Genomic DNA, 12,812 nt, shown 5'->3' with positions numbered 1-12,812 from the left:
TGTTAGGTAACATTACTTGGGGGGTAAATATTTAATTAATATTTAATATACTTTATTGTTTATCTCAATCATAATATGCAGGTGTCCTACACCACCTTAAAGCTGTTTTTTACCTAATAAAATGGTGCAAGTGGATTTGAAGAATAGGTCATAAAAATATATGCATGTTACAAATAAGTGATCGTTGTCTGAGGTTACGTACACAACACAGGTCTGCAGGTATCATTAGCGGGTACTAGTTTTACCCAGCTCTTCGATTGTATACATACATGTCTGTGTTTTGCAGAAAAGGATTAGTAAAGATCAGCTAAAGGAATTCATTATTGTGTTTTAATTGGATTATCATTATGATGTTGACCAATATAGGTAAGCATAATACATGTAGTAGCAGTAGCACAATATAATGAGATGCCAGCATACATAAGTTCTACTTTCACTTTCTAAATGTGATCTGCCTTTGACAGCATACTGTATCATCATCTTTTAATATTGAAATAAGCTTATCATCGTTACCTATCCTATCGCATTTGTAAAGTTTCTGTCATTTTAGTTGCAAAAGTTATTTTTTTCATTTGTCAGACTTGCACTATACCTATTGAGTTGACCCCATATTGACCCTGTATAAACAACTTCTTATTAAATTGTAAGTAAGTGTAGACACTTATCATCTGTATATGAGTTATAATATGAAGGAAGGAGTATTTCTTTCTTAATGTATTATAATGCATCAAATACAATGTAGGTCATGACCTTAAGGGACTGTTTTTTTTAATTAAGCAATTTCCAAAATGTTAATGTTCATCAGGAGAGAAAAAGCAATCAACCAATGGTTTGAAATTTTCTACTGTACACATGTAAGAATGTATTATGAAGACTGAATCTTTAGAACCAGGTTTGATTGGGGGGGGGGGGGGGGGTGAATGTGGAGTATAAACATTTACAATTTGAATCATTTATATAGAACTGTTTATATTTGAGTTTGTTTGAGGTGGGGGTTCCAAGTAATATATTTGAGAATTTTTAAATGTAATTTAAAATAAGACTAAGCCATACTAAAGTCATAAACATGAATAGTATAGAACAAAACACAAACTAATACATGTATATATACAAAGAAAGTATTACAAAACAGATGATTCATCTATATCTGGGTTCTTAAATTGAATAATATATCATGTAAATATTATATTATTGTTTCTTTGTTCAAGGCATTTTAGATGGTATGTAGGTCATGATCCCAAGTGCTCTTCCTGAAATTATCAAATATCATAAAAACCATTGAGGTCCCCACCTTAATCCAAAGATATTATTCCTCCTTAGGTCATGGCGGATCAGATCATTAAGGCATGTAAGTCATGACCCTAAGGGGTCATCCTGACCCCCTTAGAATCAGAAATTGTCAATTATCTTTAAATTATTGATGTTTGATGATCCTATCTCTATTTAATCGTTATTATTAAGTCTCCCGAATGAAATTTGGAGACTTTTTGTTTTTGTACAGTTCTTAATACATGTATTAATATTCTTCGTCTTTTTTTTTCTTTCCCGCTCTAAACTTGTTTCTCAGAGATGGCTGAACAGAATACTACAAAACTCTAGGATATAATAGGCCTGCATATCTAGTTGTGCACCCTGGGTTGATTTTTCTCATTTTGGGTTAGACAACCACTTTTCGGGGGGGTCAAAGGGTGTGGGGTCTAACATTGAACCTTGTAGGAAGATTCGTAGACTCTATTGTAAATGGTAACTTGAAAACAGAGATAATAATATAGGGTTTTCATAATCATATATTGACTGTTACTGGCAATATATAGGGTTTATTAGATCTGACCCCTGGGGTCATCCCCACCCCCAAGGAATTTGAAATTACCATATATCCCAGGAACTTTTATAATCATGACCCCTAAACTCTATATATTCATGTTTCTGATGTCAGGGGCATCAAATGTTATGTAGGTCATGGGCCCTGTGGGTGGTCCTGACCCCCCTCAAACAGCAAGTCCCTTAATATCTTCAAAAGAGTTGAGATCTCCACCCTTAAACTATATATATTCTTGTTCCTTGTGTCAAGGGGCATCAAACGGTATGTAGGTCATGGGCCCCGGGAGTGGTCATGACCCCCCTCATACAGGAAGTGCACGAATATCTCAAAAACGGTTGAGATCCCCACCCCTTAACCATATATATTCTTGACCCTTAAAGGGCATCAAAAGGTATGTAGGTAATGGGCCTCAGGGTTAAATTTATTTTTTCAAAACCGTAATGCACATCTACATTGATCTATGGAACAGTTCCTATCATATCCCAAGATATGATGTGTCTATCCATTAAATCATAAAAGGAGTTCTAGGATCGTCGTTTTTTGAAGTGATAAACGTCAATTTTCTGCTGCTTTTTGACTCCCTGGATGAAATTTTAATTTTTAAAACCTAACTGCACATCTATAGAACAGTTCCTATCATTTCCCAAGATATGATGTGTCTATCCATTAAATCAGAAGAGGAGGTCTTGGATCTATGGGTTTTTTTAAGTGATAAACGTAAATTTTCTGCTACTATTTGACTCCCTGGATGAAATTTAAATTTTTAAAACCTTACTGCACATCTATAGAACAGTCCCTATCATATCCCAAGATATGATGTGTCTATCCATTAAATCATAAAAGTAGCTCTTGGATCTATGTTTTTATTTGAAGTGATAAACATTAATTTTCCGCTACTATTTGACTCCCTGGATGAAATTTAAATTTTTAAAACCTTATTGTACATCTATAGGACAGTCCCAATTATATCCCAAGAGATGACGTAGCTGCTCCAAAAGTTGTAAGAGGAGTTCTGGGAACCATACTTTTTTTTGCCAAAAAACGTCATTTTTTGTTGCCCACTGATCCCCTTAATCAATATGACACCCCCATTCATATTCTAGATGATCATTTGGCTACTGCCAAAACAAAATGACGTTTTTGAAACCATTTTTTTTGTAAAAAAAAAAAAAACAAAACACGTCATTTTTCAGCCATTAAATGACCCCCAGGACAAAATTGAAAATTCCGAAACCTTATTGCGCAACTATAGGATACCCTAAAACTTAATCCAAAAGATGATTTGTCTACTATTGAAATGTAGGAGGAGTTCGAGGAAGAAGGTTTTTTTGTGAAGAAACGTCATGTTTTGCCAATTATTTGACCCCCCCAGGACTATCAGAGAATTTTTAAACCTTTTTACAAAACAACATGATACCCCAAATCAAACTCCAAGAGTTCAGTTTGCTGGTTTATAAGATGTAAGAGCAGTTTGAGAAAGTAAAACGTGACAGACGGACGGACGGAACAGAGAAACAACAATATACCCGAACTTTCTTTAGAAAGTGCGGGTATAATAAAAAGAGAACGCGATTTAACGTTATATTTTGTAAACGTACGCCATACATTTTCGCTTACAAAATAATGCACTTTAATTAAGTTACAGTGATATGCAGAGATGTGAAAGTTCTTCACAACCGTTTAAAACACAGACAAGACATAAAAAGCAACGTCAATTGATTTTAAGATTTGTCAAACAATACATACCGGTGAAATGTTAATGAAAGATGCGAAGATTATAAAATATTTATCAGATTCGTACGTTCAATCTGCATGGAATTCAACACGTATCAGTTTTATACTTCTTTGCCCCCAAAATGCCGTTATCTTTCGTATTCCAGGTAGGTTCTAATGTTAACCTTCAAGTAATTTAATCAAATTTTTTTCAGTTCTTAAAAGAACTTCTATTTATTTCCAAATGTGAAACGTATATGTATAAAATGCAACTACACAATACAAAAAATAAGATTCAAAATGCTTTGTAAAGACAAAACACACCAAATAAATTAAGTTTTATTCCCAATGATTTCTTTCAAAATCAATCATGTTTGTAAATACAGACCCTGAAACGTACTAGTACACAACACACTAGTACACAACACACTAGCTACACGCTTGGTTAACGGTTCACACAAAACGTTAAACGGTTCATACGAATTCTAAATGGTTTGCACGAAAAACAGAATGGTGCACAAGAAACGGTTCTCGAACGAAACGATCAGTCTGCTTTTCACATAATTTGAACGCGATTTTAACTTGATCTATTATTGTTTTAATCGGGTCCTCTCAATTTTAGCTCACCTGAGCTGAAAGCTTAAGTGAACTTTTCTGATCATTTGTTGTCCGGCGTCCGTCTGTCTGTCTGTCTGTTAACTTTTTACATTGTTGATTTCTTCTCCTGAACCACTTGACCAATTTCAACCAAACTTGGCACAAAGCATCATTTGGTAAAGGAGACTCAAGTTTGTTAAAATTAAGGGACACGCCCTATTAAGGGGAAATAATTAGGATTTATTGAAAATATGGTGATATTTAAAAAAAAAAATTCTTCTCAAAAACCATGAGGCCAGAAAAGCTGAAACTTTTGTGGAAGCATCCTCAGATAATGTAGATTTAAGTTTGTTCAAGTCATGGTCCCTGGGGGTAAAGTGGGGCCACATTGGGGGGTCAGAGTCAAGGACTCCTGTTTAACAATATATTCATATAGGACAGTGAACAGTTCACTTTTTAAAATTTATTGATAATTAATCTGTACTACTTTCGAATAGAATACGTTTCCCTCATAATGTTCAGACTGAAGATACCAAGTGCGCATTATACTTATTATATATTTTTTTCATATCATTAAACTTTACGTCTGTCACAATTTGTGTTAAAAGGCCTGAAAATTCCCTCGTTTATGAACTGAACTTTGAAAAGATAAAGAGGCAGAACCGTGAAAATAACTTTATTTACAGTGTAAAGAAAACATATAAAGCTAATGCATACAACCCTCTCTAAACACACACACACTCATACACTCAATTCACACACGCAAATAGCTGAAAATTCACACAACGCATTCGCACAAACAATATTAACAAAAAAAACTAACCCCCTAAATACCCCCCAACATATATAAACAGAATAAATAACCCGACTTTGGCTGATGTCACTTATGAATACTAAGTCCGGACAATGCTTTTGAGAAGTTGTATTTTAATAAATAGTTTCACCCGCAGCAGGTACGTGCATAGTTGAGACCACAATTCATGTTCATCATTGGTGATAAGGATACATCACACGTTCATGTATATCGCATATACTGGTACACGTGCGTAGACACACTGTCATGTAAACCAAATCCTTCGTCACGGATGTTACTGGACCGTATCACCAGCTCATATAGTGCCCGTGCGTCCGCGTGTGTCACATGTCCCACGTTGACTATGGGTCCACTGTGGTTAGCTTGTCGTTGTCCTGCACCCACGGATGATACTGTCATGTATATAACCAACCACACCCACTCAGCTAGTCACCTAAAATTCAATTCATTGTCGGGTCCTCAGTGAAAATTACACTACACTGTTCAAAACACACATTAGATTCAACCGTCGGGCTACCATATTTTAAATTCTTATACAAACAAACAAAAATGTCATAAAACACCTAGCAAAGGACAATATATATATATAAAGACAATATAGATACTTAAGTATGCGCATTCTAAATTGAAATGATAATGAAAAATACTTCTCACTTACTGCTGTTCTCTCTCAACACGGTTTAACGTACTTTCAGCACACAGGAATTCTATTCAAACACTCCACACAGGATTAGACATAGGGCACACAGGTCCTAAGACATATTTTCAAACTCCACGAAGGTTCATACAGAAGGACACACCTTCTCTCATCAACGACCTGGCCGGAACTAACTCATGCACGAAAACCGGTCTAACAAACAATGACTAGCTGACCGTGGCCCTTTATGGAGCGCCGTTACTCACAAAAATTAATAGACTAATAAAACTTTAATTGAACATATATACAAAATTGTGACAACGTCACGTAAATGAAAAAATAATTAAAAGCATGATTGTAAATATATTACTAATCACCTTTTATAAAGCCAGGATTAAATTTTATATGATGAACAAATCGATTATCGGTGAAAATAAAAAACATCGTGAAAGGTACTATCATAGGGAATCATGACATTTTAGACCCATGGAATTGAAAACGTCTCCAGTATAGAGATGCGAGGTTAATATTTATCATTATTTGGTATTATTAGTTACATAGCCATGTAGTAACCGGGTACGGGATGTTACCTGGTTAGTAAAGTTCATATTTGGTCAGGTGAAGCCGAGCCGGGTATGAAATTTGAACCAGGCATCATCACGTACCCGGTCACTACATGACTTTATAATGATCATATATTACTGACTGCCTTTGCGTAAATGACATACATAAAGATAATAAAAATGAAGCATTTTATAACAAAATAAAGATAATAAAAATGAAGCATTTTATAACAAAGTTATAAATTTCAGTTACTGGAAAAAACCTGGCGTAAAAATAATGTAAGAATTATGTCATAATGCTCAAAGGGGGTAATGTTTTGTACTGACTGTGTATAGAATATACATGAACATGGTCTTCATGTGACAGCTGTTAGTCAATAATTTCCATACAAATGAGCAGGGGGTAATAATATATATTTTTGGACTGGTCGATAGTTTGTTAAATAATATATATTGTAAACACATACAGGTAGCTCAGAAAAAAAGATCATGTTTTGATGGAAGGTCTTGCCAAATGTCAGTTCACCAAGCAACAGAAATATTCTGCTATTTGCAGGAATCACTTTATTCATAGGAAAACTCAGATGGAAAAAGAACAATATTGTAGGTTTGATAATGTATCATTGAGTGTAGAATAAATGACAGTTCATTTCTGTGTATTTATCTCAGCATCGGAGAAATACTGTTTACCGGGTTATTTTCACCCCGTCAAATTTTCGCCCGTCTACACTTGCAAAATTTTTCGCCACGTCTTAAATTCGCTCTGACAAGTTATTTTTAAATAGATAAAGTTTGAGACATTCAAATTCGCCTAGTCTTTAATTCACCCGCTGACATCTAGGGCGAAAAAGGGCAAAACAAAGCGGAGCGTTATTTCCCGTTACATAGTATACATCAGATACAACAGACGGACTATTAAAACATAATATGTGGACCAAACAGGACGACGGACACTTCTTAGTCGATGACAATGGGTTTACTAAATAGGCTTAAGGAAATTTAGTATTATAATACATTCCCGTAGTGGAAAACTACAAGCATTTTGATAGTTTTCAAAATGTGTAGCATTTGAACTGAAATTGTATGAATTGAACACACAAAAAGACAAAGTTTTCTATTATCAAATAATATGATTTAATGAATAAGAATAAAGCTGTACTGATTATCATTGCACAATATGCCATTGTAATCAAGTAAATCAAAAAAAAATTAAAACGTCTCAAAAATATTTGACGGACCATATATGTTAAAATAATTTTAATACTTGAAATCTTGACTTTTTAAGATATATGTTTCATTAAGTAGAGTTTACAATGAAAGATGCCCATTTACCATTAGGTTTCTCTCCCAAACATATGATATTACATGTACCCGCTATTCCTATCAAACAATAAGTTTAAATTTTTTTCACTTTCAAACTTTATTGTACATTTGGTGAACATTTATTTTTGTCATCGGTTAGATTAATTACCGACTGGCCGATCGAAAACATTGACCAAGATAATACATTTACCTCGTCTAATTTATTTAGTTTCTTAGTACCTAAGGATGATTCTCCGGCGTATCCTCTCTTTACCTGTTGAATAATACATAATATTATAATATAATTCTGGATACACTTAAATTTACATTTCAATAACAGTTTAAATAAAATGAAGTAGAAACTAAAGCGATAGATATGTAGCTGATATTTTGATTGTAATGATAGCGGTGGTGAAAGGGAACTATCATTGACAATGTCGACTGCGAATTTGAAGAGGACATTATTCAGGTTTCTAGTTCCCAATGGTGATTCCCCCGCCTGGCCCCTCTCTACCTGTGTAATAAAACCGATATGCTTCATACTTCAACTACACTTTATAACTCTCATGTTTGTAGACAATTCATATACTGTGGTTTGATTAATATTAAAGGGCATCAGTTTTCAACGATAAAGTGAACATCACAGTTTCAAGGATACGAAAATACGTGGCCAATGATCCTATCAATTCAAAATGTTAAAAGAATTTGCACTTCAATGAACATTTAATTTCGTGGATCAAAACTTAAAAACAAAATCAACAAAAATTGGTATTCAACGAATATTGATGAATCCACAGTATATCGCTTCCGTTTTTAAAACGTCTGATGAATCATATCTTTATCTGTCAAAGAACCAAATGTACAATTATACATTATTTATACCTCAACATCTCATATTCAATCTTAGACAAAGTACTATTTTGGCTGAATAATAATTGAATGAAAAACAACATTAAGAACCTGACATAAAAAGGATATTAATTAGGATAAAAGGTGATATATTTACCTCATTTAATTTATCAAGATAGATGGTGTTCTGTGGTGAGGGTCCAGCAACTCTTCTCTTAACCTGTTTCTCATTAAAATTTACATTTAAGTATCCACTCAAAGGAGGCCCTATTAATTGCATCATTTCATATGGATACATGTTGTATCAATACATCAACAAAGCATTTGCATTGGGGTTCTTTTAATTTGAGAAGATATATTCCAAGTGAAATTGTAAATTTCATTTTCTCTCACGAAGAATAAAAGTAGATTGTTTACCATTTGATACGATTCGCATCTCTTAAAACTTTGGTGTGTTGTAGGTTCATACACATCTCATAGATTTTAAAATCCTGTGAAGTAAATTCTGTGTTTGCAGTTTTTTTCCCTGTGATATGAATTGAAACTTTGAGAAAATACCATTCTAAATGTAAACTATTTAATTTTGTTACAAACTTTTGCACATTTGCAACTCTTTGAGGACGACTATTTTATTTTCGTATTCTTACATTTTGTTTTGTGTACGTTTTTTGTTTGTAAATAATGTGTTAACATGTTTATTTCAAGTTAAAAAATGTAGTATGTTTCTGCCTTCAAAGTTGTAAAACTGTGCGTAATGCTTAGACATTTTATCGCCACCGAGTAACATGTCCATGTAGATGTAGGTACATGTGAAATCTCTACAGCGATAACTTTGAACTGTTAATAGGTCGACGGAGTATAGGATAGAATTTGTAAGGAAAGCGGCGATTAAAGGGAAATATGGCCTATTTACGAAAAGCTGAAGCTGCAGTTAATCAATATCGTGTGAGGTGAACTGTTGTATAATTAAGACGTATGTTCAAAAGGAGTGAAATGCAGTAAAATGTCCAAAGCGAGTAAGATACGGCAACTCTCGGCGATCAATTAAGTAAAAATTTCTTTGAGCAATTTTACGTCACAACAAGCAGCATGACGTCGTATTTTACTGAAGAAATTTGTCATTGCTCTTGTCCAAATTATAAAAACCGCTGGCCTATAATGTCAAATAAAAGCTCTTTTAAATGCATGTATATACATTTTTTCTATATTTATTGATGACGTCACAAGTAAGTTTAATAGATGAATTCAATGCAAGGGTAAACTTATTTTAAAAGCAGTGTAAACAATGCCGAAATAAGACTTATTTATACAGATATCCCAGATTTAAGTAAATATCAGCTAGAATTTTATCAGGATTAATCAGGCATGTGTATTTCGTTTTATTAGCAAATGTTATATTTATGTAAGCAGATATAACAACATAACTGAGAAAAGGAATATGAAAATACATTTTTTTTTTTTATATGTTTAGGTGATAGATCCAAAATAAATAGCACATAATCCGTCATCCGTCTCGATATTTCATCATATTTTCAACAACAATGGCATTGTATTTTAGGTTATTAAACTTCATGTATAAAATATCGTGAAATGATAGATAAAGCAATTCAAATGAAGTAGTACCACATAACTATTTTGACCTCAAATCAGTTTGGCTACAATAGTTTTCAAACGCTTGACTTTTGATTAAAATGTAACATTTGAACTCAACATATTTGAATAAACTAAACCCTGTCCTAAGTTTCTGCTGTCCCCACTTGTTGTTTTAGCGTTTGACAAACATATATACCTTAGTGCCAAAGACTTCGTTTATCTACCAGACTGAAAAAGTCCAGACAATTCGTTTTGAACCACGCCCATCCACTCCTACCGCTTCATGCTTCGATACACAGCCAAAGACGAAAAGTATACGGGGGTTTCGCATTGCAGCTGAATTTACTGTTCATGTTAATTTTTGCGGGTAAAAATAGATGAAGTGTTAATATATAAATTACCCCCTTTTTCTTATATTACATATGGTATAACAAACATTGTTCGAACCAAGAAAAACCGCAAACAAAAGCAACGCGAACACGAACCTTTTCCAAAAGAAAAAAAAAACAGAGGCAGGATCAGGTGCCATGAAAGAGAGAGCACCCTACGCCAACCAGTCACACCTGCCGTGTTCATGTTGTCGTAATCTGAAAAACGGAACACACATCCAGGCCATTAGTAACAATTATTATGAAAAACGTCATTCAGTATGAGATCGACTTAACTGTATTTGTTGACAGGTACATGTATGTGTATTGTAGCTAAAATTCATCAACAAGTATTGGATTTTTGGGGGCATATTTTAAATATCAATAAGGATGAAGCACGTACGGGATAAGAACAAAACAAAAGGGAAAAAAATACAAACAGATTTTAGTGAGTTCTGCACTTGTCCCGTTTATACTTGAAGTCTTCATGATATGTAATATTTTGATAATTAACAAACATATGATCAAATTAATTCAATCAATTGTCCCATTTTAACACGTTCGTACCGCATCGTTTTTGTTGGTCTGTGTGCTTTCATACCAAACTGATATTAATTTACAATGGCCATTTGCATTGAAAAGCTGATTGATTATGATAGTGTAAATAGTTCTTTTTTTAAGATACGTAGTTTTTTTTAAGGGATATTATTTTTATTTAAGGTGGTTTGAAACATCTGGCGACATTAATGTATGTGGATTTAAGTGCATTACAATTTAAATACTTTTATTGGAAAGTTGAACATCCGTTGAACTTAGTCATTTTTGGCTCATTATTGCATTTAGGGTTATATTGTACAGATAACTCCTCCTGCAGTTTATTTTCAAGATATAAAATTGTTCGTCGTTCTTTGGACGTATATTAGAGGTATGCATATTGCTAAGATTTCGATTACTGATGGTTTATTTTTAAAATACCAGCTGAAGAAGTATTGCATATAGAGTAGCCCATTTCTCGTGATAGGTAGTGGTCATCAATTGAAGAGTTAACAAATTGATTAAAGATACTGTAAACACAAACGAAACCCCGGTTTGCTGTCACATTGACGACGTTTCTCTTGTTCAAACGTAAATATAGCAATAAACAGCAATGTAAAACAGTTCACGGGGATATGAAGTCGGTTGGTACGTTATCAAATCTACTGATAAGCCCTTCTGGTTTTACGGAGTTTGTTGATCATGTAACCAACCAAGTTAATATCTAGGTGAATATTTTAAATTGCTGTTTATTTCGTCAATGAAGTTTGACAATATGTGCAATGACAAGAATGTAATCGCTGAAAATCTGTCATCTGTTAAGGTCAAGATAGAGTAAATGATTCTAGAGTGTCTTGTTGGTGCTAGATCCATTATGACGTCATATTTGATTTGATGAATCTGTTCTCGTATTTTACGACTTTAAGGGAATTATGCAGAAAATCAAACAATATTTTGACATTCTAAATTTAATCAAGGGAAAAGTAATCCCGGTACCAATGTTCAATTTGACATCATTTTTAAAAAAATGAGCCCCGATACACCCTATAAAACAGAGATATTGTTTCGAAGCATCATAAAAGGAATTTATATCTTGATTTTCATAAACCTGTAGGCACCTTACATTTACTAGATCTTGGCCTTAAGAAGAAACCCTAATGAAAATGATATTATATAAATAGTGCCTGTTTGGGAGGGTATCAGTTGAAATTGACACCCCGAGAAAACCATTGTCAACCGACGCGAAGCGGGGGTTGACAATGGTTTTCTAGGGGTGTCAATTTCAACTGTTATCCTCCCAAACAGGCACTATTTATTTTGTTATACTGAATGTCTTTTTTTAAATTTTTAAGAAAATTTTACTGCTTTTATATAGGAATAACATGAATTCTACAGCGAACCGTACGCGCATAATTTTCGCGCATGTAACATTTTTTAATGTTACCCGTTGCCAAGTGCGTTGCTAACGCTGAGGGTAATAGTAAATATTATTAACTGCGTCTTAACCAATCAGATTTCAGTATTTAACATGAAAGTATAACAATATTCAATAACACACTTAATAACACAAGTTATTAACAATATCAATGGTATATCGAACAAACATCAAACTTTAGACCATTCAAAGAATAGCAAAACAATTCGTCAGTGATTAGTGCTATTTACGACACTAATCGCTCGATTAATTTAATTTTTTTTTTAATGGCGACGCATTGAAGCTGCATTATCCTAATTGGAGAATATTTTTAAGGTGGTATGGGACAACTCCATATTGTAACGTTTTATTTTTCTAAATAAACAATAAATCAAGTGTAAATTTATATAATGCCCCAAAAACTGTCACTAAACAGCGTTGCGAAGTGATGTAGAGGTTTTACTACTAATATGTACGTCATTTGTTCAAATCCCGTTGGGGATTTAAAACAAAAATAACTTTTAAAATATTGTCAATTATTTAATTAAAAATTGTAAAATCTAAAAATTCTGAAAGGATAAAAATATTTTAATTATTGTGTACTTA

Source organism: Magallana gigas, chromosome 1 (genome assembly GCF_963853765.1).
Source record: "Magallana gigas chromosome 1, xbMagGiga1.1, whole genome shotgun sequence".
In the NCBI taxonomy this organism is placed as follows: domain Eukaryota; kingdom Metazoa; phylum Mollusca; class Bivalvia; order Ostreida; family Ostreidae; genus Magallana; species Magallana gigas.
This window is presented reverse-complemented; position numbering follows the sequence as displayed.